Raw genomic sequence first — 23493 nt, forward strand, 5'->3', positions numbered from 1 at the left:
CACACATACACCCACAGTGGGATTATACTATACATGTTACTCCATGCAGACATACAAGTTATTTCACATAGAGAGCTTTTAAAACTAATTTCTGAGCTAAATTGGTCCTTGAAATTAAATTCATTTTCTTTGCTGTTTTGGATTTGCCTTCAACTAGGGAGCCTGATCCCTATAGGCACAATTCAGAAGTAGTTGGAACACTGTGGATTCTTATTTCCCTCTTTTAAGAACTAGTGGGATGGACAGGAAAGAACAGCATTGGGGTCAGGCCCATCTGGGGTGTGGGCCTTGGGGCAAGCCGCTTATCCTTGCAGACTTCTCTGAATCTGTTTGCTCATCTGTCACATGGGGACTATGAAGGCTTCCTCTCAGGGCTGCTGTGAAATCTGTGCAAGGTTGGTGACAGGTAGCTATTATCAAGTGGGGCTTCCCAGGTAACTCAAATGGTAAAGAATCTGCCTGAAGTGTAGCCAGCTATTATCAGGACTCTCTTTGCAAACTGTGTGCCCCAAAGGAGCTTGATGTAGTCCTTGGTCCTTTCAGAGTTCTTTTTTCAATTAGTACACAGAAAACAAGAGGTAAGTTAAAAAAAATGAAATCCCTGTGCAACCACTGCAGACAGTCTAGAGGCCCTGAACCCGCGTTTTGGGACTGCTGCCATCTGGCTGGTTTAGGAGCTGGGTCCAAGGCCACACTGGTGATGATTTAGCCTTATCACTTCCTCTCAGGGAAGTACTTAGACCAGATTAGCATGCTCTTAGGAATGGACAGCCTGCCCTACCCCCGACCCCAGCGCATTGCCTTTGTGTTTCATCTCACTTGCAGAAGCAGTTATGTTTAGGGTGAGAGCCAGTACTAGACCATGTGACCAAAACCAGGGTTCACCCCAGATGGTTTGGATGAAGATGAAGGAAAGGAGCAGTTACAGAGGCATTGACCAGGTTCTGTGAGGCACGTGAGGATGAACAGTGGGAAACCAGTGTGTCTGCTAGGCTTGCGGGGGATGGGAGAAAGCAGAGTTCCTGGAGCCCAGTGGAATCTGGAACTGGAGAGGAGCATTCAGGAAGAATCTACCTCCAAGATGGTGGCATCCAAGAAGGGATGGCGCTGGGAAGAAATACCCTGCCCTGTCTCTTCTATTCTCCAATCTACTGCTGGGCCCAACCATTGGGAAGCCAGCAGGCAGAGGAGTCCTGGTGATGTAATCCGTAAGGTGCCAGCTGGTCAGGGCACAGGCTAGGGCTGGGACTGTTGGAGGCGGCCACAGAAAATAACCAGATAAGCAGCACACACAGTGGCTGTTAGACATCAGCAGTGAATGAAGTGCTCGCCAGTGGGCTGAGCACCTAAACAGGGCCCAGTACATGGTGTTCCCTTCCCCGGCCTCTTAGGATTTAGATGGCAGCTTGCTCAACCCTGTCTGAAAGAAACACCAGCAAGGTTATTCAGGGAGACAGAGAAGGAGGGAGACCTTCACCTATTAAAAAGCAAACCCTCAGATCAAGATCTGTCATACTTTTCCGAGCTGTGGCTCTCTTGGTGTCTGTGTAGAGAAGCTATCAAAGTTTGTTGCTCCCTAGTTCATGACTGCCCCTGGGCAGGTAATACACCAAAGACACGGAGGCCTAGTTGAGAAGATGTCAATTTGGAAACACCATCATGTCTTTCTCCTGACACCCATGCCTGGAGATCTCCAGTAGTAGATTTCATCTCTGGCAGCTAGGAGACCACACTGGTGCCCAATCAGCCTCACCAGCCATTCTGTAGGTCAGCCTCTCAGAACTCAAGAGAAGATCCAGCTGCTTCCATCTTTAGAGCCTCCCAATGTATTTGAAAAGTGGGAAAATGCATATTAGGATTAACATCACCCTAGAGAATCTTAAATGTTTATATGTAAGAATTGCATGTTTTTAACACAAAAAAACCCATAATATGACCTAATCATGCTTTCCACAAGATAATTAGAGGAGTTATAAAACGATGGAGAGAACGCACACTCTGGGTGGTGTGATCTGGTAATAGGATATTTGTTCAAAGTTATATGATAAATGACTTCCACTTCAGCCCCATCACTGTATCTCTGTGAGGCTCTGTGACTCAGTGGGAGAAAGTGTCGGATGTCTGGGCCTAAGGCTGTTGTGACTTGGGCTTTTGCCAAATTTAACCCCCATCCCTCCAGGTTCTGTGTGCTTTGATTCAGTTTCCCTCTATGCCTTCCAAGACCTAGATTTGGAAAGTATGTCTGTGTTTCGCATAATTGTCAGGCTGATAAAACATAAGTAAGGGAGACTTGCAGGAACTTCTCATGGAGCAAGGTGGACTAGCTCACCACCATGGGGACACCTCATCTTTCTGTCTCCAGATGATGACTTTTGTAGATCACAGCTAGTCCATAGAAACTTCACCAAAGGAAAACAAAGGAAGCAAATGTAAAAATCAATTAAAAAAACTTTTTTTAAAATAATAAGTGCTTGTTGAAAGATTTAGGGGCCAGAGACTTGGGCTGGTGAGCATGGTGAACTGTTTTATCTCCCAAGTTACACAGACGTGATTGAGACTATCATGGTTTTAAAAGAAAAGTTGGGGGACTTCCCTGGTGGTCCAGTGGTTAATATTTTGCCTTCCAATGCAGGGGTTTGCAGGTTTGATCCCTGGTCAGGGAACTAAGATCCTACATGGTCACAGCCCAAAAATCAAAACATAAAACAGAAGAAGCAATGTTGTAACAAATTCAGTAAAGACTTGAAAGATGATCCATATTAAAAAAAAAATCTTGAAAAAAAGAAAAAAAAAGTTGGGATCAGTCTCAGACTTCAGCCGTCCATAGGGCAGTAGTTTACCTATTTCAGTTGTATAAGAAAGGACTGAGAAGTTTATTAAAAAGGCAAATCTCAGCCCCTGCAACCCTGTCCCAAGACACGGGGTCCACCTTTGTAGCCAACACCCCAGGTGGTTCAAGAAGCACAGTTTAGGAAACACTTCCACATTTCCTAAGTTTTTATTTTCTTCTAGTCTTATTGAGATATATACAGATATATGGGCTTCCCTTGTGGCTCAGCTGGTAAAGAATCTGCCCGCAAATGTGGGAGACCTGGGTTCGATCCCTGGGTTGGAAAGATGCCCTAGAGAAGGGAAAGGTTACCCACTCCAGTATTCTGGCCTGGAGAATCCCATGGACTGTAGCCTGCTAGGTTTCTCTGTCCATGGAATCACAAGAGTTGGACACCACTTACAACTAAGCCACCACCGCCATATAGTCCTTGAAGTTGCAAAGAGTCAGACACAACTGAACAACTTTGTTTCACATACAGATATATACTTATACAGCTCTGTATACGTTTCAGTTGTACAGCATAATGATTTATATTCATTATGAAGTGATGAGCACAATCAGTTTAGTGAACATCCATCATCTCATATAGATACAACATTAAACAAATGGAAACATTTTTTCCTTGTGAGGTGAACTCTTAGGATTTACTGTCTTAACAACTTTTGAATATGACGTAACAAGTATAACAGCAATCTTAATTGTATTTCTCATGCTGTATGCTACATTCCTAGTACTTATTTAGCTGATAGCTGGAAGTTTGTATCTTTTGACTGTCTTCCTCCTATTTCCAAAACCCCACCCCTGCTTCCCCTTAAGCCATTTTTAAGGTACTGATGCTTGATCTGGAGATCTTTGGTCTTTTTTTTTTTTTCAATCAGAATTGTAAAAATCCTCTGGACCTTCTTCCAGACTGTATTTTTTCATTTTGCTTTTTTGACCCCTGCACTTCAAGCAGCCTGTCTTTGGCAGGACAGATGCATCAGAAGTAAATTCCCTGGAGGCAGCCCGGGAGTCCTACTGTCTACTGGGAGGAAGTTCTGTCTTGCTTGAAAACAAAGAAATAAAACCATCTCTTGAATTCAGTGGTCTGCCTAAAGAGGTTGGAAAAATAATCCAGTGGTGTCTGTTGGTTTCAAGCCTGTGTTGTTATTAATCCTGTTACAAATGATAATGCTTTCCATTTACAGGCCCGCTGTCTCGGAGGAGTTTTGTGTATCTCGTACTAGGCCCTGCTGGGTGATTAAGCCATTCACTCGGCATCTTAAAGGCCACTGGAGGACTATCAGCTCCGAGATCACGGCTGTACTTCCCCTAGAGCTCCCTGCCTGGTGCTTTAACCGTTGCTTATGTTTCCTTGGGAAGGGAGGCTCCTCAGGGGCTCATGCTGTGGGGGTTCAGGCCCAGAGAGATGGGGTTCTCTTTCCCATCCTGTCTCTTTATGTTTCCTGCGTCATCAGAAGTTTGTTGGCGGGAGAGGGTGGGATGATTTGGGAGAATGGCATTGAAATATGTATAGTATCATGTAAGAAACGAAGTGCCAGTCTATGTTTGATACAGGATACAGGATGCTTGGGGCTGGTGCATGGGGATGATCCAGAGAGATGATATGGGGTGGGAGGTGGGAGGGGGATTCAGGATTGGGAGCTTGTATACACCCATGGTGGATTCATGTCAATGTATGGCAAAACCAATACAGTATTGTAAAGTAAAATAAAGAAAGAAAAAAAAAAAGTTTGTTGGCCCCTTCAAGTGGAGCAAGGGCAGGGCTGTAGCTTTCTCTCTCTCTCTTTTTTTTTTTTTGGTTGTTGTTGACAGATGATATTTTATTTATTTTCAATTAATTAATTTTGACTGCACTGGGTCCCCATTGCTGTGTGTGGGCTTTCTCTAGTTGAGGCACAGGACAGGGGGTAATCTCTTGTTGTGGAGCATGGGCTCTAGGCCCTTGGGCCTCAGGAATTGTGGCTCCTGGACTTAGTTGCTCTGAGACATGTGGAATCTTCTCAGACCAGAGGTTGAAACAATGTCTGCATTAGCAGGTGGATTCTTAACCACTGAACCACCAGGGAAGTCCACTTTCTCTCTCCCTTTTTTTCCTTTTTTTTTGGCCGAGTCCCCTACCAGGGATTGAGCTCATGCCCCCTGCATTGGAAGCATGGAGTCTTAACCACTGGACCACCAAGGGAATTCCTGTAGCTCTTTTTAAGATTCATTGTCATCTAGGGGAAAAGATATAAGAGCCCTACAAAATAAGAGGCAGTTAGTTTCATACTTTTGTCAGCAAGAGCAAGATGTAGCATTTTTCACTTTCCAGGTTTTACAGTTTCAATGTATAAGACAGAGACATTGCAGCTCAATAAGGCAGGCAGTACTAAGAAGAGTATGGGACAGAAGAATGGTGGGCGGGGAATGGGCCAGGGAGGCTTCAGAAGGACAGCTTGCCCACTTCTGTAGCCTTCAAAGACAAAGCTCTTCAGAACTCTGAAATCCACGGGGCCTTTTCACAACTATAGTAAGTGAGACTGGGACTGGTTTATATAAGGAAATGGTCCCCACTGTCTCCTATCAGGGCCCAGCCTCTCCTGTTGAGGTCTGCCACGCTCCACAGCCAGCCCATCCAAGCTGCATCCACACCTGCGGGTTAGAGGGCTGAAGCCAGGCTCATTATGGGGAAATGGCAGCCCCGCGGCTTCCAGACCCACAGAAGACAGGAAGCCCAGAGGCTCTGGAGGCTGGTGGGGGTTCCCCACTGCCAACACAGCTCTCAGTCAGTGGTGCTGGGTCTCAGGCTCTGTCAGATGATTCAGTGAAGCCTCTCCAGATCTGAATCTGTTCCTTGTTGATATGGTTCTGTTGCTGTTGGTGACCTTTCCTGGTGGCAAATGACATCCGTTCTGAACAAGCAACAGATTTTTTCCTCAGAATGCTAAAGTTTGAGATACAAGTGAACTTATTTAGAAAACAGAAACAGACTCACAGATATAGAAAACAAGCTTACAGTTATCAAAGGGGGGTAAAGGGCTAAATTAGGGGTTTGGGATTAACATATACACACTAAAATAGAAACAGTAAGTCCTACTGTTTAGCACAGGGAACTATATTCAATATCTTATGATAAACTACAATGGAAAAGAGTCTGAAAAAAATATGCATAAGTGAATCACGTTGCTGTACACCAGAAACTAACACAACATCAACTGTTTGTTTAGTCACTAAGTTGTGGCCGACTCTTTGGGACCCCATGGACTGTGTCGCCCCGTCAGACTCCTCTGTCCATGAGATTTCCAAGGCAAGAAAACGAGTAGGGTGCCATTTCCTTCTCGGGGGGAATCTTCTCGACCCAGGGATCGAACCCAAGTCTCCCGTGCCTCCTGCACTGGTGGCAGATTAGTACTGCTGTGCCACCCATAAAAAAATTAAAGAGTGACAGCGGCTCCACTTGAAGAAGCCAAGTTCAATTTCTGTCACAATGACAGCCCCGTGTTTTGGGTTTATCTCCCAGGACAGGGAGCCCTCTCAGCTCTTATGGGTTAGGATGCACTGACTTTTGTTCAGGAGCTTGAGAACTAGGCAAGCAACCCCTGGGAGAGACCACTTTTTCTCTGCACCCAGACATTTCTCTTGATGAACATCTTTTTCTCCCACCACCCAGACCCAGACATGCTATTTTTTCCTGGGAAGATGCCATGGCCTCTGCATCTGTCTTTTCTTCCCTGTCTATACAGCATCTTCCGCAAGCTTTTGAAATGCAAACCATATCACTGCCATCTGTCTTCTACCACTGAGAGGCTTGGCTCGAGGTGATCCAGAGCTTGGGTTCTGAAGTTGGTCCTGTGTGTGTGCTCAATCACTTCAGTCTTGTCCAACTCTGCCAAACTCTGGATTGTAGCCCACCAGTCTCCACTGTCCGTGGGATTCTTCAGACAAGAATACTGGAGTGGGTTGCCATGTCCTCCTTGAGGGATCTTCCCCATTCAGGGATCAAACCCGTGTCTCCAGTGTTTTCTGCATTGCAGGAGGATTCTTTACCACTGAGCCGCCAGGGAAGCCTGAAGTTGGTCCTACTGGATTCTAATCCTTCACTAGCTGGATGACTTGGGGCAGCTTACATTCTGTCCTCATCTGCAAAATGGAGATGATGATGCTAATAGAACCGACTCATGAGTTGTTGTGAGGGTTATCTTTTTACATGGAACACTTAGACCACAACTGAATAAATTATGTTTATTGTCGATGTTCCACCTAAAATTCATGGATCTCCTAAGTCTAGACTCCAACGCAGACACCTATCCAAGCCTCTGAGATGCAGCAGGATACAAGGCTGGACAGCTTCTCTTATTTCCCACAGACTCCTCCTGCTCCCTTCTCTGTTTTCTGCCCACCCTGGCTTCTCTCAGCATCTCCAAAGCACCATTCTTTCTCCTGCCGCAGGGCCTTTGCACAGGCTTCTCTCTATATTGTGAGTGTTCGCCTCCTTCCCTCTTTGCCTGGCCGACTCCTGCTCCTCCTCTGTGTCTTAATTTAAGTGTCTTTTGCTCAGGAAGGCCTCCCTTGACCACTGAGGTGAGAAGAGAACCCTGCCATTCTGTATTATGGCACTCCCATCTTTTTCTTTCATAGTGTTTGCCAGTTTATAATTTCTGTTCATCTATAGGTTTGCTTGACTGATGCCTTCAAGCTCTCCTCCCTTGTGTGTGTGTGTTAGTCATGTCCAACTCTTTGTGACCCCATGGACTGTAACCCTTTAGGCTCTTCCATCCATGGGATTTTCCTAGCAAGAATACTGGAGTGGGTTGGCATTTCCTTCTCTAGGAGATCTTTTCAACCCAGGGATTGTTCCGGGCCTCCCATATTGCAGGCAGACTCTTTACCATCAGAGCCACCAGGGAGGCTGTCTTCTCTTGAAGCCAGGGATGGTCCTTAGCACATGACACAGGTCTGGCCTGCACTGGCTTACACTGCTTCCTAATATGTGATGGATGAATACTGCTGCCCCAGCCAGGCTGTGATCTCCTGCTCTGGGCCTGCAGTTGGTGTATGACATCGTGTTGGCCTGCTGCCACAGAATTTTGCAAACACACCTAGGTTATAGGTCGGTCATGGAGGATCACAGGGGTTATAGAGTTTAGTGGTTCTCAAGCTATCAGGCATCAGAAACACCAGCGGGACTTGTTAACATGCTGATTGTTGGGTCCAATCCCCCAGAGTTTGATTCCCTAGGCCTGAAATGTGACCTGAGAACTTGCATTTCTAACAAGCTCCCAGGTGAGGGTGCTGGTTTGAGAATCACTGAGAGAGATGTGTAGATAGCAAAATAGTCCCTGACACAGTGCTCTGAGACCTGTAAATCATGGAATGCCACCAAAGAAAGACTGGGGAAGAATGAACAAGGTGGCTTGTTGTGGGCAGTCCAGGTCAGTTTGCACTGGTTCCTGTTTCACTTGTGTGTCGTGTGTGAGTTTGTTAATGACTTCACAGTGGGAAAAGCTCTTCTTTCTACTTTTTTGGACTGAAGTGGTAGAATCTCAGGGCTAAAAGGTGGGAGGTGCAGGATCCCCCAGGAAATGAATTTTTTTTTAAATTGAAATATAATTGCTTTAGGGGGAGGAATGTTTTCAAGGAGCTCATTGTAATCATGTAAAGGCCCCAGGGCAAGGATCCTGGAGGTCTGATAGAAGTTGGATTCAGGAGAGTCATTGGTGGCAGCTCCTTCTGCTGCCCGATCCTCTAAGAAAGCTCCTTGTAAGGGACTCTCTAGGGCCCCTTGGGTTTCTATTTGCTGCCTGAGAGTCATAGTTAACTAGTGGCCCTAGATAGGTAGGCTTTGTCTGGAGGCCTGATCCCCTCCTTTCCCATCCCAGCCACCATATTTTATGACTTCAGGAGGCTCTCATGGGCCCTGGCAGCTTCTCATCCCTCTGTGTCCAGGAGGGAGATGGTGTTGCTGGACCGTGGTCTTTGGAGTCAGACACCTCCAGGCTTGCTGCTGCTTCTAGTAGCAAGCCTTTGGGTAACTTGCTTCTCCTTGGGCTTTCCTGTCCTATCAAACAGGAATGATGATATCCAGGAGAGCTTATGGTACAGGGGTCAAGTTGAAAAGCCAAACAGTGGCATCAAGTTGAAAGGCCTTGCTAGTGTTCACTGTTATGACCATGAGTCAGTGACTGGATCTTATTAAGCCTTAGCATTCTCGTTTATCACATGGCAATTAGAATGGTACTCACCTCACAGGGTTCTCGGGAGATAAAATATCTGTGACAATTGGTGGAATCCAAGGAAAGTCTGTAGTTTCATTAGTGGTGTTGTGCTGATGTTAATTTCTTGGTTTTGACAAATGTTTCATGATTGTGTAAGAGGTTGGCATATTCAGGAAGCTGGGTGAACAGATTCAGGGACTCTGCACAATCTTTGAAACTTTTCAGTAAATTAAAAATTATTCCAAAATGAAAAATGTGTTTTTAAAAATGTTGGTGAAGTAATTGGGGTGCTTGTGATTTAGTAAGCCCTCAATACATGGTAGGGGGCTTCCCAGGTGGCTCAGTGGTAAAGAGTCCGCCTGCCAGTGCAGGAGACACAGGTTCAATCCCTGGGTTAGGAAGAGCCCCTGGAGAAGGACGTGGCAACCCACTGCAGTGTTCTTGCCTGGGAAATCCCATAGACAGAGGAGCCTGGCAGGCTACAATCCATGGAGTCACAAAAGAGTGTTGGAGACAACTTAGTGACTAAACAACAACAAATGGTGGCCATTACCATTACTACAGGGACAGTTACAGTTACTACTTTGGACACCTTGCAGGGTCATAACTCGTGTGTGTGTCTAGCTGACCACTTTACAGGTGGTATGGTAGTTTTCTACTGCTGCTGTAACAAGTTGGTACAAACTTGGTGACTTAATGCTGATTTGTTATAGTCCTGGAGACCAGTAGAGGTCTCACCGGGCTAAAATCAAGGTGTCAACAGGATTGCATTATTTCTGGAAGGGGAGACTCTGTTTCCTGGACTTTTCCAGCTTCTAGAGGCACTCCCTCCATCTTCAAAGCAAGTGATCACGTTACTGTGACTTCTGCTTCTGGGATTCCACGCCTCTCTGGTTCTGACTTTCCTGCTGCTGTTTTATAAGAACCCTTTTTATGAAACCTTGGGCCCATCTGAATAATCCAGGGTAATCTTCCCATCTCAAGATCCTTAACTGCATCACATCAGCAAAAAGTCCCTTTTGCCAAGTAAAGCAACATGGCCAAGTTCTCAGAGTTGGACAGGACGTGATCGTGGGCTGATACTTTGCCCACCGCAAGTGCTAAGTCATCTTCTCCTTTCTTAGCTGCCTGTGTTCTTCTTCCGCTTTACAGCTTGTAGATGGGAGGGCCCTGCTGTTTGATTTCCCTGGGTGGAGCTTATGTCCACAGGACTTGAGAGGGCAGCTCTCAGCTACTTCCCTTGGAGGCCTGAGCTCTATGTGAGGGAGAGTTCACACTGAGGTTTGAAGTCTAGCAGGTGTGTGTGATGTGCAACTGGGTGCCATGTCACTGAGTTAACGGACTTTGATTCTTCAGTTTGGGGCTTGGTGCTTTGGGCACCCAAAAGGTGACACCAGCTTTCCCTTGGTTAGTAACTGTGCTAACGTACCAACTGTTGAGTCTGAAGGTCATTATATCTCACCCCTTATAAACACTGACTGTGGGTCATGGATATTACTGGGTGCCATACTCCCTTAGTTCTTTGTTCAAGGTTTTATTTCCACTCCTTCTTTCTCCTCTTTACCTGCCTGTGTGTGCATGCTTAATCGCTCAGTCATGTCCGACTCTTTGTGACCCATGGACTATATAGCCTGTCAGGCTCCTCTGTCCATGGGATTTCCCAGGCAAGAATACTGGAGCAGGTTGTCATTTCCTTCTCCAGGGGATCTTCCAGACCCAGGGATTGAACCTGCATCTCTTGCATTAGCAGGCAGATTCTTTACCACTGAGCCACCTGGGAAGCCCCTTTAGGTGACCATCTCTGTCTAAATCCAGACTGTTGAATGTGGCAGCCACTGGCCACATGTAGCTGTTTGAGCCCTTGAAGTGCAGCTAATCTGAACTGAGATATGCTGTAAATACACACTGACATTTAGAGACTTACTATGAAGCAAAGAACGTAGAAGATTTCATTAATGATGTCGAGATGCTGATTATATGTTTTACAATACTATTCTAGCTATATTGGGTTAAATAAACGGCATTGAAATTAATTTCATCTGTTTCTTTGGTGAGTGCTGGTCTAAATCCGTGTGTCTGTGTGTCTGTGTGTCTGTGTGTATGTGTGTGTGTGTGTAGGGTCCTGTTATTCCTGTCGCTGTGACAGGTAAAAGGCATCTCTCCTTCCTTCCTTCCTTTGTCCTTCTTTCCTTTCTCTCTCCCTCTCTCTTTTGCTCTTTCGCCCCCTCCCCCCTCTCTCTTCACTATTTTTACAATGAGCCTACTAAATGAATCTCTGGGAATGTTACATCCTTTTGAGAATGATGAGGTTGCTCAGTAGAAAAGGCAGCGAGTGCTTTATCCTGGGCGACAAAGCTAGGAAGTCATTCACTGTCTCCCATCTTCCCACCTTACTGTTTATGCCCTGGAAGATTCCAGATTTCTTGGCTTATTTCTTTGGTTTTATTTCTGTTGGGGGTCATGGCACATCTCTTTAACAGCTCCTGAGGTGGGTGTCTCTCATTCCCTTCCCAAGTCTGCCTTGAGAACTACCACTCTGGGGAAGAGGGGGTGGTCCAGGTGTTCCTAAGGGGCATCAGAGTCATATGGGGAGTGAAATGCAGATTTCTGAGCTCTGCACTCTGGCGTTTCCCAGGAATGAGGCTGATTTGCACCCAACAAGTCACTGGACACATTTGCCTGACATTTGCTTGACTGGGAGGGGGCAGTGCAGCCCCGCCTGCAGCATAAGCCTCCAGTGTTCATTCATTTCTGCAAAGCGCTGTTTGGCTTGCCTGAGTCCCTCGGGAGAGGTGCTCATGAGGAGTTGCGTGCAGCTGGGGGTTGACATAGCCAGTCCCCCCTGCCCCCCTCCACCCAGCACGCAGCCCCTGATGATGGCGAGTTGGGCTTATAAAGAGGTCATCCGTTCCTCCAGTGAAGGAACAGTGAGAGGACAGATGGTGGAGAGTGGCTGGAAGGTATGAGACTGGTCCAGAGGTTATGAGGGAGAGCTCTGTGGTTATATAGTTGGGTTCACATCCTGGCGCTGCCACCTGTCAGCTGTGTGACTTGGGGCTGGTTATTTGCAGTCTCTGAGTCTCTGTTCCTTCATCTGCAAACAGGAGGGTGTTTGTAAAAGTCACTGGTCATGGAGATCATGGCTGGTTGGAGAGCAGTGGGTGATGCCTGTTGCTGCTCTGCCCTAGTATCTGAGTACTTCCGGTGAACCTCAGGCTGGGAACATCCAGCTAATTTAATAGGTTTAACGAGGAACACCTACGAACCCCAGGCAGATTTGGGCAAGGGGAGAAACCTGACAACACATGGAGGAGGAGGTGGTAGTGAAAGGAGGTGAGGAAGCGTGCGGCAGAGAGCTGCTCAGTGGATTCCGGGGACTGTTGGTGGGTCCGTAGCTCTAGACACCTGGGCTCTTGTGAAGCACAGCTCCCTTGCCCTGGGTGCCAGCAAGCCTTCCTTGGCCTGCATCGGGGGAATGACTGTCCTTGTACCAGCTGACTGAGCAGGACTGGAATAAGAACCTGTGAGCCTGAGGGAGCCCAGGGCATCAAGGCGGTGGCTGGGTGGGTGCTTGGGGAAGAAAAGGAAGTCATCTTTCAGGTCTGGGGAGTAAGACCATTGCAGGAAAGACACATGTTTCTGGTGGGAACCTGGTTACCTGCTCACTCCTGTCACCCTGGAATGCTGGCTTCTTGCCCTTCCTCTCACCTCCAGCCCTGGAGGGACCTGAGTCAAGGATTCAGCACTGGGGCCTTCTGGGCCCTGGCCTTGAGCTGGGAGGAGGTGGAAGGCATGAACCCTGGAGCCTCATACAAGGCAAAAGTGGGTGCACCAGGCTTCTCTTTGCTCTGACTGCCTGCTCTGAGTTTTCAGAAACTTGCAAATTGATCTGAAAGAGTAGTGTTTCTTTTTAATAGGAGTGTGATTCTGGCTGGGAGCTGCCTTTCTGGGGTAGTATCATTTCAACCACTTGTTTGAATATTCAAACCTGTGGATTTTTCCCTCTTAGCACATGGGGCTCTTGTTTGGTTAGAATGGCTTCAATTATAGGTTTGTTTTTGATAAGTAGCTTGTTATCTTAGTGTATTTTCCTTTCAGGAAGGACCTTGCTGGTTCTCAGTGTAAATCTGAGTAGATATGAATATTTGGAGATGGGAAAGTGATGGAAGTGAGAACCCAGATACTTGCCTTCAGGAAATGGGTCTCCTTGCAGCTCTGAATGGAATGTTCTGGCATTCACTATGTGAAGACTCTAGCTGATGTCCCTGGAGGTGAGGCTTGGCAGCTGAAATTTTTGGTAAACTCGAGTTCATGTCTCCCAACACACAGTGAGGCCAAACAAACCAAATCATGGTTGTTTGGAGTGGAGTAAGTTTGATAACAGGGCCCAGTAGGAGATCGGGGCAGCTGGTGCTCAAAAGACCTGAAGTCCTTGATGGTTTTGGGGGAAGAGTTTTCATAGGCAGAATTTGGGGTGAGGGCTGCAGGGTGTATGGTCTTCCTCTGATTGGTTGGTGGGGAGGAACAGAGGGGTGGTCCCGGGGTCTCAGTCATCAGCCTTCTGGTTCCAGCCAATCTGGGGTCCATGTGCTTTTGCTCAGCCTGAACGTTTCCTTCCACCGGGGAGGGTGGGAGGCTGGTTCCTGTAGAGGAGCTCCGAGTCCTGTCAGATTGTTCCCCACGTCCCCCAGGAGGCACAGAATCAGGCCCTGTACTGTTGTTTGACTTCCTTTCCTTTATTTTCTGCGTTCCCTCACTTCCTCAGTAGTAGCTGTTTGCCCTTTTCCCTCAAACAAAAACAGGGCACTGGAAAGACTCTTGTACCCAAGAGAGCCCCGCACATGGTCCTGCTCAGTTTCAAAATGCCCAGGGCCTTGTGTAAGGGGTTAATGTGACTGAAGGCGGGGGGGTGACAGTGATGAGAGGATACATGGATTTATTTTTTCCCCTTTTCAGTTGTGTTTTGACTGAAGTAAAATCATGTTTTGTAAATGACATGAAGTGAATTGCTGACTAAGTACTGGAAACTTTAGGTGTATTCCCTTCTTCTGGGTCTGAAATGCTATTCTTAAGGGAATCCACCTTTAAGGTGGATTATTAACCCCTTTTACAGCTGAAGATTCTGAAGCTGAGTGAAATAATTTCCCCAAGGTCCTACAGCTGGGATCTGAGCTGAGTTGGGATCTGAACACAGGACCATGTTAAAGCAACTGTGCTCCATGTCCCCTTAAAGAAGTGAGTGAGTGAAAGTCGCTCTGTCGTGTCCAACTCTTTGCGACCCCATGGACCATATGGTCCATGGAATTCTTCAGGCCAGAATACTGGAGTGGGTAAGATGTTCCCTTCTCCAGGGGATCTTCCCAACCCAGGGATTGAACCCAGGTCTGCCGCGTTGGAGGCGGATTCTTTACCAGCTGAGCCACAAGGGAAGCCCCTTTAAGGAAACGTACTAGTAATAGGAGAAGGAGGTGAAGGTAACAGTTACTGAACGCCTGCTGTGTCCTCAGCCCTGTGCTAAGTGCTTTCCCGTTGCTTCTAGCCCACGGCTGGTGGGGGTGTTGGTGGTGGTGGTACTGCAACTACCACTACTGTTAGGGCCTTGGTTTCACAAAAGAGGATGCCGAGACTTTGAGGTGTTAAGTACATTTCCTGGAAGATGGTGGAGTGGGAATCACAACACAGAGTCCAGAGCCTCCTTGGGCTCACAGTGAGCAAACTGGATATGGAAGGGGTCTTGCTACTGCTGCTGCTAAGTCACTTCAGTCGTGTCCGACTCTGTGCGACCCCATAGACAGCAGCCCAAGAGGCTCCTCTGTCCCTGGGATTCTCCAGGCAAGAACACTGGAGTGGATTGCCATTTCCTTCTCCAATGCATGAAAGTGAAAAGTGAAAGTGAAGTTGCTCAGTCGTGTCCAACTCTCAGCGACCCCATGGACTGCAGCCAACCAGGCTCCTCCATCCATGGGATTCTCCAGGCAAGAGTACTGGAGTGGGTTGCCATTGCCTTCTCTGGGAAGAGACCTTAGTGGTCTGAAAATCCACTGTTGAAATGATGGATTTACAAGTGTGGACAGAAGCTGTTTTCAGTGGATTATCAAATACTTGCAGAGCATCGATTTGTGTGTTAAGGGTCTGGGTCTGAAATGCTATTCAGAGATACTGGGGAGTGTAGGACATGCCCTGTTCTTGAGGAGCTGACTGGCTATAGGTCTTACCACACATGGGAGGCGATGGGCGTTTCAGGGCCTGCGAAAGTTCCCCAGAGCAGATGTTGTTTATGGAGAGTAAGTTGGCTCTACTGGGGCCAGGGAAGACCTGAAGGCAAGAAGGAGAAAAAGTAGACAAGTTGGCTTGAGCAGAGCCATCCATCCTAATTCAGGAGAACCTTAGAGGCCAAGTTTTGATCTTAGAGATGGTGGCACTTGGGCTATCTTATTGATGTGGAATGGCCTGGCCTGGGAGGTGCTTCCCAAGGTTCATCAGGCAGGTGGTCAGGAATGGATTGGGAGGTGGACGGATGAGGCTGTAGAAAGGTCCCCCCCGTGAGAATGCTGTTGTGAGCTACTGGCCAGGAAAGGGTTAATGCTGAGCCTCTCCTTAGAGTTAGTGATTCGGTAGGCTGTGGTCCTTAAGCAAAGGTGAGTAATGCCGACAGGAGAGGCGGAAGTTGGTCTTACTTGTGATTGAGTTGGGAGTTTAGAGATGAGATGACTTTCATAGGCTCTAAGAGAGGGACGTGTTAGTTTATCATCACCTCCTCCTAACTGAGGATGACTTGACTTGCATTTTCTTCAGAAAACTCTCCTTCTCAGCAGTGGAGGTGGCATTCAGACATCTGTCTACCACTTTCTGGACCAATGTCAGCAGCCATGAAGGCTGGCTTGTCTTGGGCATGGCGTTCAATCCTACAGGTCTGATGATAGTGGGGAAGGAGGAAGGAGAAAGCAATGAAGAATGGAGGGAGAGAAGAAATGCCACGTGCAGGGCATTTGCAGATTGTAACAGTCAAAGGTCGGATTCGTGATTTTGCCTCTTTATCACTCAGTGAGTCTCACCCAAGGCTGTTCTAATCCAACAGTAATGAACACTGTATTTTGGGATCCTCCCCCAAAGGTTAGCTATACCGAGTTTCTCGAATTTTTTAATTCTTAGAAATCTTTTAAGTAACTACTTCCAGGACAGGGGTCACTGGGGGGACTGAGGCTCTCTTTTCAAGCCTACTGTCTCTGTCACCAAAAGTTTATCTCATTACTAATTCTCCAACTTTTAATGAAGCAGTTGAGAGTGATTGAAAAGTGATTTTCTTGCTTTGTGATTAGAAACAAAAGAACAAATGTTGGGCTCTTGTCTTGCCTAGGAGAAATAGTGGAGAAGGCTTTGGTGAGGACGAGCCTAGAGGAACGTGTGTGGGTGGCTGTGCAAGTGTCTGTGTGGTTGTTCCTGGTGAATCGTGACCTGTGCTTCCGTGAGAGTGGCTATTCCTGAATGGAGCGCCTTATAATGATTGCTTCTCAGTGCCTCTACTTTCTGACACTCTCTATGCTATGAGGTAGGTCTGCTTGCTTTATTTATAAGTTTTCTAAGTGACCTAACTTCTCAGTGTTATTCCTTAAAAGATGACATCTGAAAACTCATAGGTCTGAAGCCCTTAATTAGTTCTGTGAAGAGGCTGTGTCCTCCTACACAGTGTTGGAAGGATGTTAGATGAAAAAGTGCTGTCCTGAAATAAATCTACCCCTGTGCTGTTTAGTAGAACTTTCTGCCGTGATGGAGATGTTCTGTATCTCTGCTGTACACTGTGACAACCACTAGCCATGTGAAGCTATGGAACACTTGAAATGTGCCTAGTGTGGCTAAGGAACTGAATTTTAAATTTTATTTACTTGTCATTAAAATTTAAATAGCCATATGTAGTAAGTGACAGCTATATTGATGAACCCTGATCTAGACAGTGGCCAGAGATGACTGCTGGCTGTGTTTAGCACTTGAATATAGGTCTTAGTTGAGCAGGCTTGTTTGTGACGGGAGATGTCTTAAAATAAGGGTACTCTAATGGACATGAGAAAGTCTAAGAGATAGTGTAGAATTGTTGAATTTTATTTAAATGTTAGACTTCAGAAATCTAATATATATATATATAATACATATACAATAAACAATATATATTCAAATGAACTTTGTAAATGAAAAAAACTATTGACAAAACGAGTACTTACAGACTTAGAGAATGAACTTAATGGTTACCACTAGGAAAGGGTAGGAGGAGGAGGGATAGATGAGTTTGGGATTGACATGTACACATGGCTATATTTAAAATTGATAACCAACAAGGACCTGCTGTATAGCATAGGAAATTCAGCTTAATATTCTGTACTAACCTAAATGGAAAAAGAATGGATACTTGTATGGGTGTAATTGAATCACTTTGCTGTACGCTTGTGACTAACACATCATTGTTAATCAACTATGCTGTATTATAAAATTTTTTTAAAAAATCTTAGACTTCAAAGAAGACTTGGGTCAGTGGAGCTAGAGTAGGCAGGAAAGTTTCTTAGAGGGTAATGGCATGCCTGTAGCTTCTAGGTCATCTGGAATAAAGGCCATGCAGGTATATGTGTTCTCTTTCTTTGCACTCCCAGGGAAGCAGTATGATATGGAAGGCTTCAGGCTTGGGAGCCTGACAGATCAATATGAAAATGGTGGTTGCCTATGCAAGATATTTAGGTTTCTGAGCCTTTACTTGATCTGTAAAATGTGTAAAATATCAATAGTACCTCCAAGAGCTTTTGTTATGTTAGATGACTTATACTAGTGTCAAGCTTCTAGTGTCTTGGCACATAGAAGGTTCTCAAAGAATGTAGACATTATTACTGGAAATAGGATTAGCATATATACACACAGTTCCCTGACTATTAAAGTGCATCACACAACTGAGTTTATACTCCTTTTCTGTATATCCTCTAAGGAGATCTGTCTCTTCACATGTTGGGCAAGGAATCTTGAGATTGTCCCAGAGAGACTGGAGAGATGACAGGGTGTGAAGAGGCTAAGTAATACACAGAGGGACCCTTGCAAAATCAAAAATTATAGTATGATAAATAAATGCATGCCTGCAGTCACTGGTAGGGGCACAAATTTATCAGTGTGTATTGCAATCTTCAGAATTCCAACTTTCATTTTCCTTACATCCTAGAAGAGTATTAACTGGAGTCCACAGCTCACACACTCCCTGGGGTTATGGGTGTTTGTTTGCATGGCACCTCAGTCATCTTTGGGATATGATTCCATTATCATATCCTTATCTGGGTTCTCTGTTTACCTGAACACTTGAAGTTAATTTAGTATCTTACAAGAACCAAACATTGTCTTCCAGACATCATTAATCTCGCCTTTCTTCTCCAGCCTAAGTGTGAAATTAATCAAAAAGGAAAGGGAAATTAATAATAACATCGGTAGTCACAATCCATCAGGAGGCCTCACAGCAGGTAGGATATTAACTTTGAATTAATATACACTTCAACAAATTAAAGGTATAGAAAAGGATTATTTATTATTTCAGAAATGCCCCTTAGTGCTTCCCGCTTTGATAATCAGATGATGGGTGATGTCTGGTGATAAGACCCTTCAGTATTGAGGTCACCTTAGGGCCCGTGGAAAGCCTTAAGTCAACTTTCTTTTTTTCATATTCCATGTAGATAAGTGAGATCAAGCCAGATGGTTAATGCATCCTTGTTTCCTGTCAGTTGAAAGGATTTGCCCAAACACTTGCAGTTTTGATTTCTATTTACAATAAACTAAATTTGATCCTGGGTTGTGTGTTTCCTTGTTATGACATGCGGTATGATCAGTTTCAAAGGATACATTATTATGAACACATTATGGAAAAGAATGGAGCATTATAATTATAACTCTCTATTACAGCTTTCACCGAGGTTGATAAAGGACAGGCTTTTGTTGCTGAATCGTTCTTGTAATTACATCAGCGCTAACAGGCAGCAGTCACCTTCCATTAGGGGTGGGAGACAGGGAGCCTTACTATTTAAGTGATCACATAAGGTGCCGAATGAATCATCTTCAGCCTCATCATGAGGAATTAAAAATAGAAGGGAACAGTTGACATCATCTTATAGCAGGTTTTTAAGGAACAGAAAAATGCCAGATCGTCTTTTAGGGAAAAGAGCTGTCTGAAGTGGTGTCCCCTGGCACATGTGAATAGCCTATTGTCAGCACTTCTTGGACTTGAGGGTACATCCCCATCTCCTGGGGGTGCTTGTACGGACAGATTGCTGGGCCCCAGTTGAATTTCTGATTCGGTGGGTGTGTGGTGGCGGGGTCAGAGATTTTGCATCCCCAACTTCCCAGGTGATGTTGGTGTTTCTGGATGTGGGCCTATACATTGAGAACTGTTAGGCTGTGGGAGAGAAACAGGTGTAATGTGGGGATGGTTTCAAAAACAGAATTTTAAGATGAATTTCCCTTGTGCCTCTTAAAATAATTTTAATGAAAATAGCAAGTTTTGTTTGGGATTATGTACAAGTTTTATAAAGGGGACCTGCTTTTTGTGACACCGTCAATGTTAAAAACAGTTGCAAGCCTACATAAGTGGTCCCCTGACCTGCTATCATCACGTCTTGATAAAATCTTGGATAAACTTTTTTGGCTACAAGTATTCTCTTTCTAATTCAAGTTAGTGATGAATTGGAACATTGCAAGATTTGAATATTTTTTTCTAATTTGTAAATGAAGCACTTTACCTGGGAACCCTCTACAGGGTAACAGTCTTGTTAAGTAAGGGTATTCCAGGGTCCAAGCCACTGAATCATTGTAATTGTCACACCTGCCTGATAAAATGGTGGTGATGTGGTTGTTAAGTAGTGTCCAACTCTTTGCAAACCCGTGAAGTATAGCCTGCCAGGTTCCTCTGTCCATGGGATTTCCCAGGCAAGAATACTGGAGTGGATTGCCATTTCCTTCTCTAGGGGATCTTCCTGACCCACAGATTGAACCCATATTTCCTGCATTGCATGTGGATTCTCTATTCCTGATCCACCACCGGCCAAAATAGCTGTTAGCAAAATGAAGACGTAACGCCTTGGGCACCACCAAGCTGTGCTTCCAGACTTCTGACTGGTTCTAGAACTGCCCTTTTATTATCCTATTAGTTTATTATCCTCTGATAGCAGTAACGACACAATAATAATAATCACTAACATTTGTAGAGGATTTGCTGCCCCTCTGATGTGGCAGCTGCGCTTTTTGTCTGTGATAGTCTGTGAGTCCCCCCATCATTTCTGACAAAGGCACCGAGGTTGCCTCTGCCTCAGACACAAGTAGATAGAGGCTTTGGTTGTGAGATTGAGCCTTGCGTTTGTGTCCAGGCAGTGGGAGCCTTAGGGGGCGGATTTAGATTGGAGTCTACTTTGGGAAGTTCTCTGTGGAGCCTTGATGAGAGACCTGTGACAAAACCAAACAAAGGTCAAGATTATGCAAGTTCTGTTGTCAAGGCCCACTCTAGATCTTTGTTACTGGGCAGCATTGCACTTGCAGTACATTTAGTCAGTCTGCCCAACCTAATGTGAAAGCCATATGAAGCCGGATTGTGATTATGGGACTTCTTTCCTCTGTGACTATCTGGTGTTCTTTAGGGGAGATTGAATTACACTCAATATTTTGTAATAACCTGTGAGGGAAGAAAGTCTGAAGAAGTGTATATGTGTGTATATACATATGCATGAACTGAATTGCTGTGCTGTATACCTGAAACTAACATCAAGTTGTAAATCAACTACATTTTAATTTTAAAAACTTCTTTAAAGAATTGAAGAAAAAATTTAAAAAAGTAAGGCGTATAATGATGGTCATGATTTGTTTCTAATGTGTACCATTCAGTGGTCTTATCATTGAAAATCTTTGTTTTAGGCATGAAAATATTTTAGGCAGAGCAGTAGGCTCCCTTGAACTATTTGCCACATGAATCTATAGACGAGACAGCTTTGGTGCTCACAGTGAGTCACCTTTGCTTAGACTGTGGAAAAGGGGGGAGGGAAAGCCTGCTTGAAGTTGTATCTGAGGTTACATCAAGATTCTGAGATTCTCCATTTGGAGAGGTGCTGTCCATAGGAAATAAGAAGAGGGATGCTTGAGTGTAAAACTGAAAAGGGGTCAGCCTGACAGATGACAGTGTTGAAAGGCATTAGGGACAGGAAGGTGTGAGATCCACATGCCTGGAGTTGGCTTCTGTCGTCCTGTGTCATCAGATGCAGAGTAGATACTGCAGAGGTGGTGGGTTTATCATGGCTCCCCTTTCAAGATGCTTTGAATGGGGAAGGGGCGACAGACAAGATACTCAGATGCAGATTTCTAATAGAATGCCACTCTAGAGGGCAGAACTCATCAAGCAGGTTATTTTGTTTGTGGGTCATTCATAATATATTTTATCCACATTATAAATTGAGAGGGGTAAATGTCTGAAAATGACACTCCGGTTTTTCCTAACTACTCTTTCACTGTCCATCCCCAGTGATTGCTGTCTTATTCTTTTTAGATTGAGTTGCACTCCCATGATCTCTATTTCAGGTTTCCTTGGTGGCTCAGACGGTAGAGAATCCGCATGCAATGTAGGAGACCCGGGTTCAATCCCTGGGTCAGGAAGATTCCCCAAAGAAGGGAACTGCTACTTACTCCAGTATTCTTGCCTGAAGAATCTATTTACAAGTGCTTTCACAGTTAGGTTTAATTAAGGTGGGAAATCAAAGTATACACCCAAGATGAGACTGAGGGAACTTACAGAAAAGATACTTTTGGGTAAAATCTTGATGAAAGCTATGGAGTGGTGCTGTTTGGAAAATGGGGAAGGAGAACGTTTATCTAAGACATTTACCTATAAACACAGCTAAAAATAGTTCTAAACTTTCATTAATATTATATACTTGGTTCTGTAGGAAATGATATTTAAGATTAGTTGAACTTTAAAGTTTTGCTGAGGATAAAAATGAATGGCCTTTGGGCTTCTTGGTGACCATGAATTTTACTAATGTATATTTTCATATGACTCAGGGAGTAGTTTGCCTGATTTTTAAGGTGAAGTCAAGATTGAGTTCTTTATTAGTATGAGCATTATGAAAGAATAAAAAAATCCAGATTTGAAAGCATTGGGGGAGGTAAGAGATAATGAACTTTTTTTTCCCTTTTGGCACATCATGAACATTTTGACTTATGAATCATACCAGTCTCACTACTGTATGATTCATTAGCACCACAGCCTGTGCACTTGATCACAATATTCAAAGGCAAACTACCATGTAATACAACAAATTAGGTGTTTATGAAAACATATAGAAAAGAGCACTGAAAGTAAGTTGATATTATTCAGGTCGGAGGCACACAGGTGTTCGTTTTGTTAGCTGATACCACTACAAAAGAATGTATTTTTGATGTTGATGAAGGTGCTTGGGATTGTTTTCTCTAAATATATCTTGGTGTTGCTTACAGAAGATAGTAGCTTTTCCTGTATCATGATAACCCAGTTTCATAACCCATTCCTTCACCTCAAAGCTATCTCAGATAATAGCTGGCATTAAAAGGGTCATGTGATCACTGGCATTGCTTTGGTACCCTTCCACCTTCCTTAGCAAACATTTGAGGCCAGACTGTTTCATGGAAATCATGGTTTTGGAATGATAATAGATTGAATCTGCTCTTATAAGTTGCCCTAGTGTACAGCCCTCTGCTATTGTTCAGAGATTGTTGACACAGACAAAAATGTTAGTACTGTGAAGAGAAGTCATATGTTGCAGACCATATTTGGAAATAAAAAGCAAAACTTTATCAAATATTTTTCAGCAGAAGATGGTACATGTTCTTCCATGAGGGGCTTACGGAAGAGGTAGACCTGTTGGCTAGTCTTAAAAAACTTCTGGATAGTCATCTTGAAGATGGATCTGTGCAGCTTGGTCTTTATTTTCTCTCCCTCCTTCCATCTCTCTCTATTGAGCTCTCAGTTTTATAATTATCTGCTGATAAATTTCATGAATATCAGAAACACACTTGTATGTATCTGTAAAAGAACTGTTTTCCCCCTTTTACTGAACAGGAGTGTTATTTAGGGAAAATATTAGTGATATCACAAGCACATAGTAGATATACTTCTAAAATGGCTTTTTACTGCTCTTCTGGTTTGCTTTCTCAAGGTGAAGCAGCTGCAAGTAATCTGTTATATTTAAATGAACAGGCTTGTCATTCAATTGGTTTTATCGCGTATTGCAAACTCCTTGGTTTTTTTTTTGTCACAGAGCTGTGTATTTTTAAAGTTGTGTGTACGCATATACTTGAGACTGTGTGTATGAATTAATGTAGTCTAGTCCAGAAAGCGTTCGGACTGGTAAAAGCTTTGGTTTAATGCCTCCTGAGACTTAGAACAAGAGAGTGGTTTTGTGGAGATGCTCCATCTTTGCCAAATGGAGC

The 23493-nt window shown here is 44.7% G+C and overlaps 1 protein-coding gene across 2 annotated transcripts in view; it reads left to right on the top strand.

Annotated features, from left to right (window-relative positions):
- MGAT5 (alpha-1,6-mannosylglycoprotein 6-beta-N-acetylglucosaminyltransferase) overlaps window positions 1-23493 on the top strand; it is a 394846-nt gene that overhangs the window by 37988 nt on the left and 333365 nt on the right. The window lies entirely within an intron of this gene.

The sequence above is a fragment of the Oryx dammah genome, unplaced genomic scaffold (genome assembly GCF_014754425.2).
Source record: "Oryx dammah isolate SB20612 unplaced genomic scaffold, SCBI_Odam_1.1 HiC_scaffold_27, whole genome shotgun sequence".
Taxonomy (NCBI): Eukaryota; Metazoa; Chordata; class Mammalia; order Artiodactyla; family Bovidae; genus Oryx; species Oryx dammah.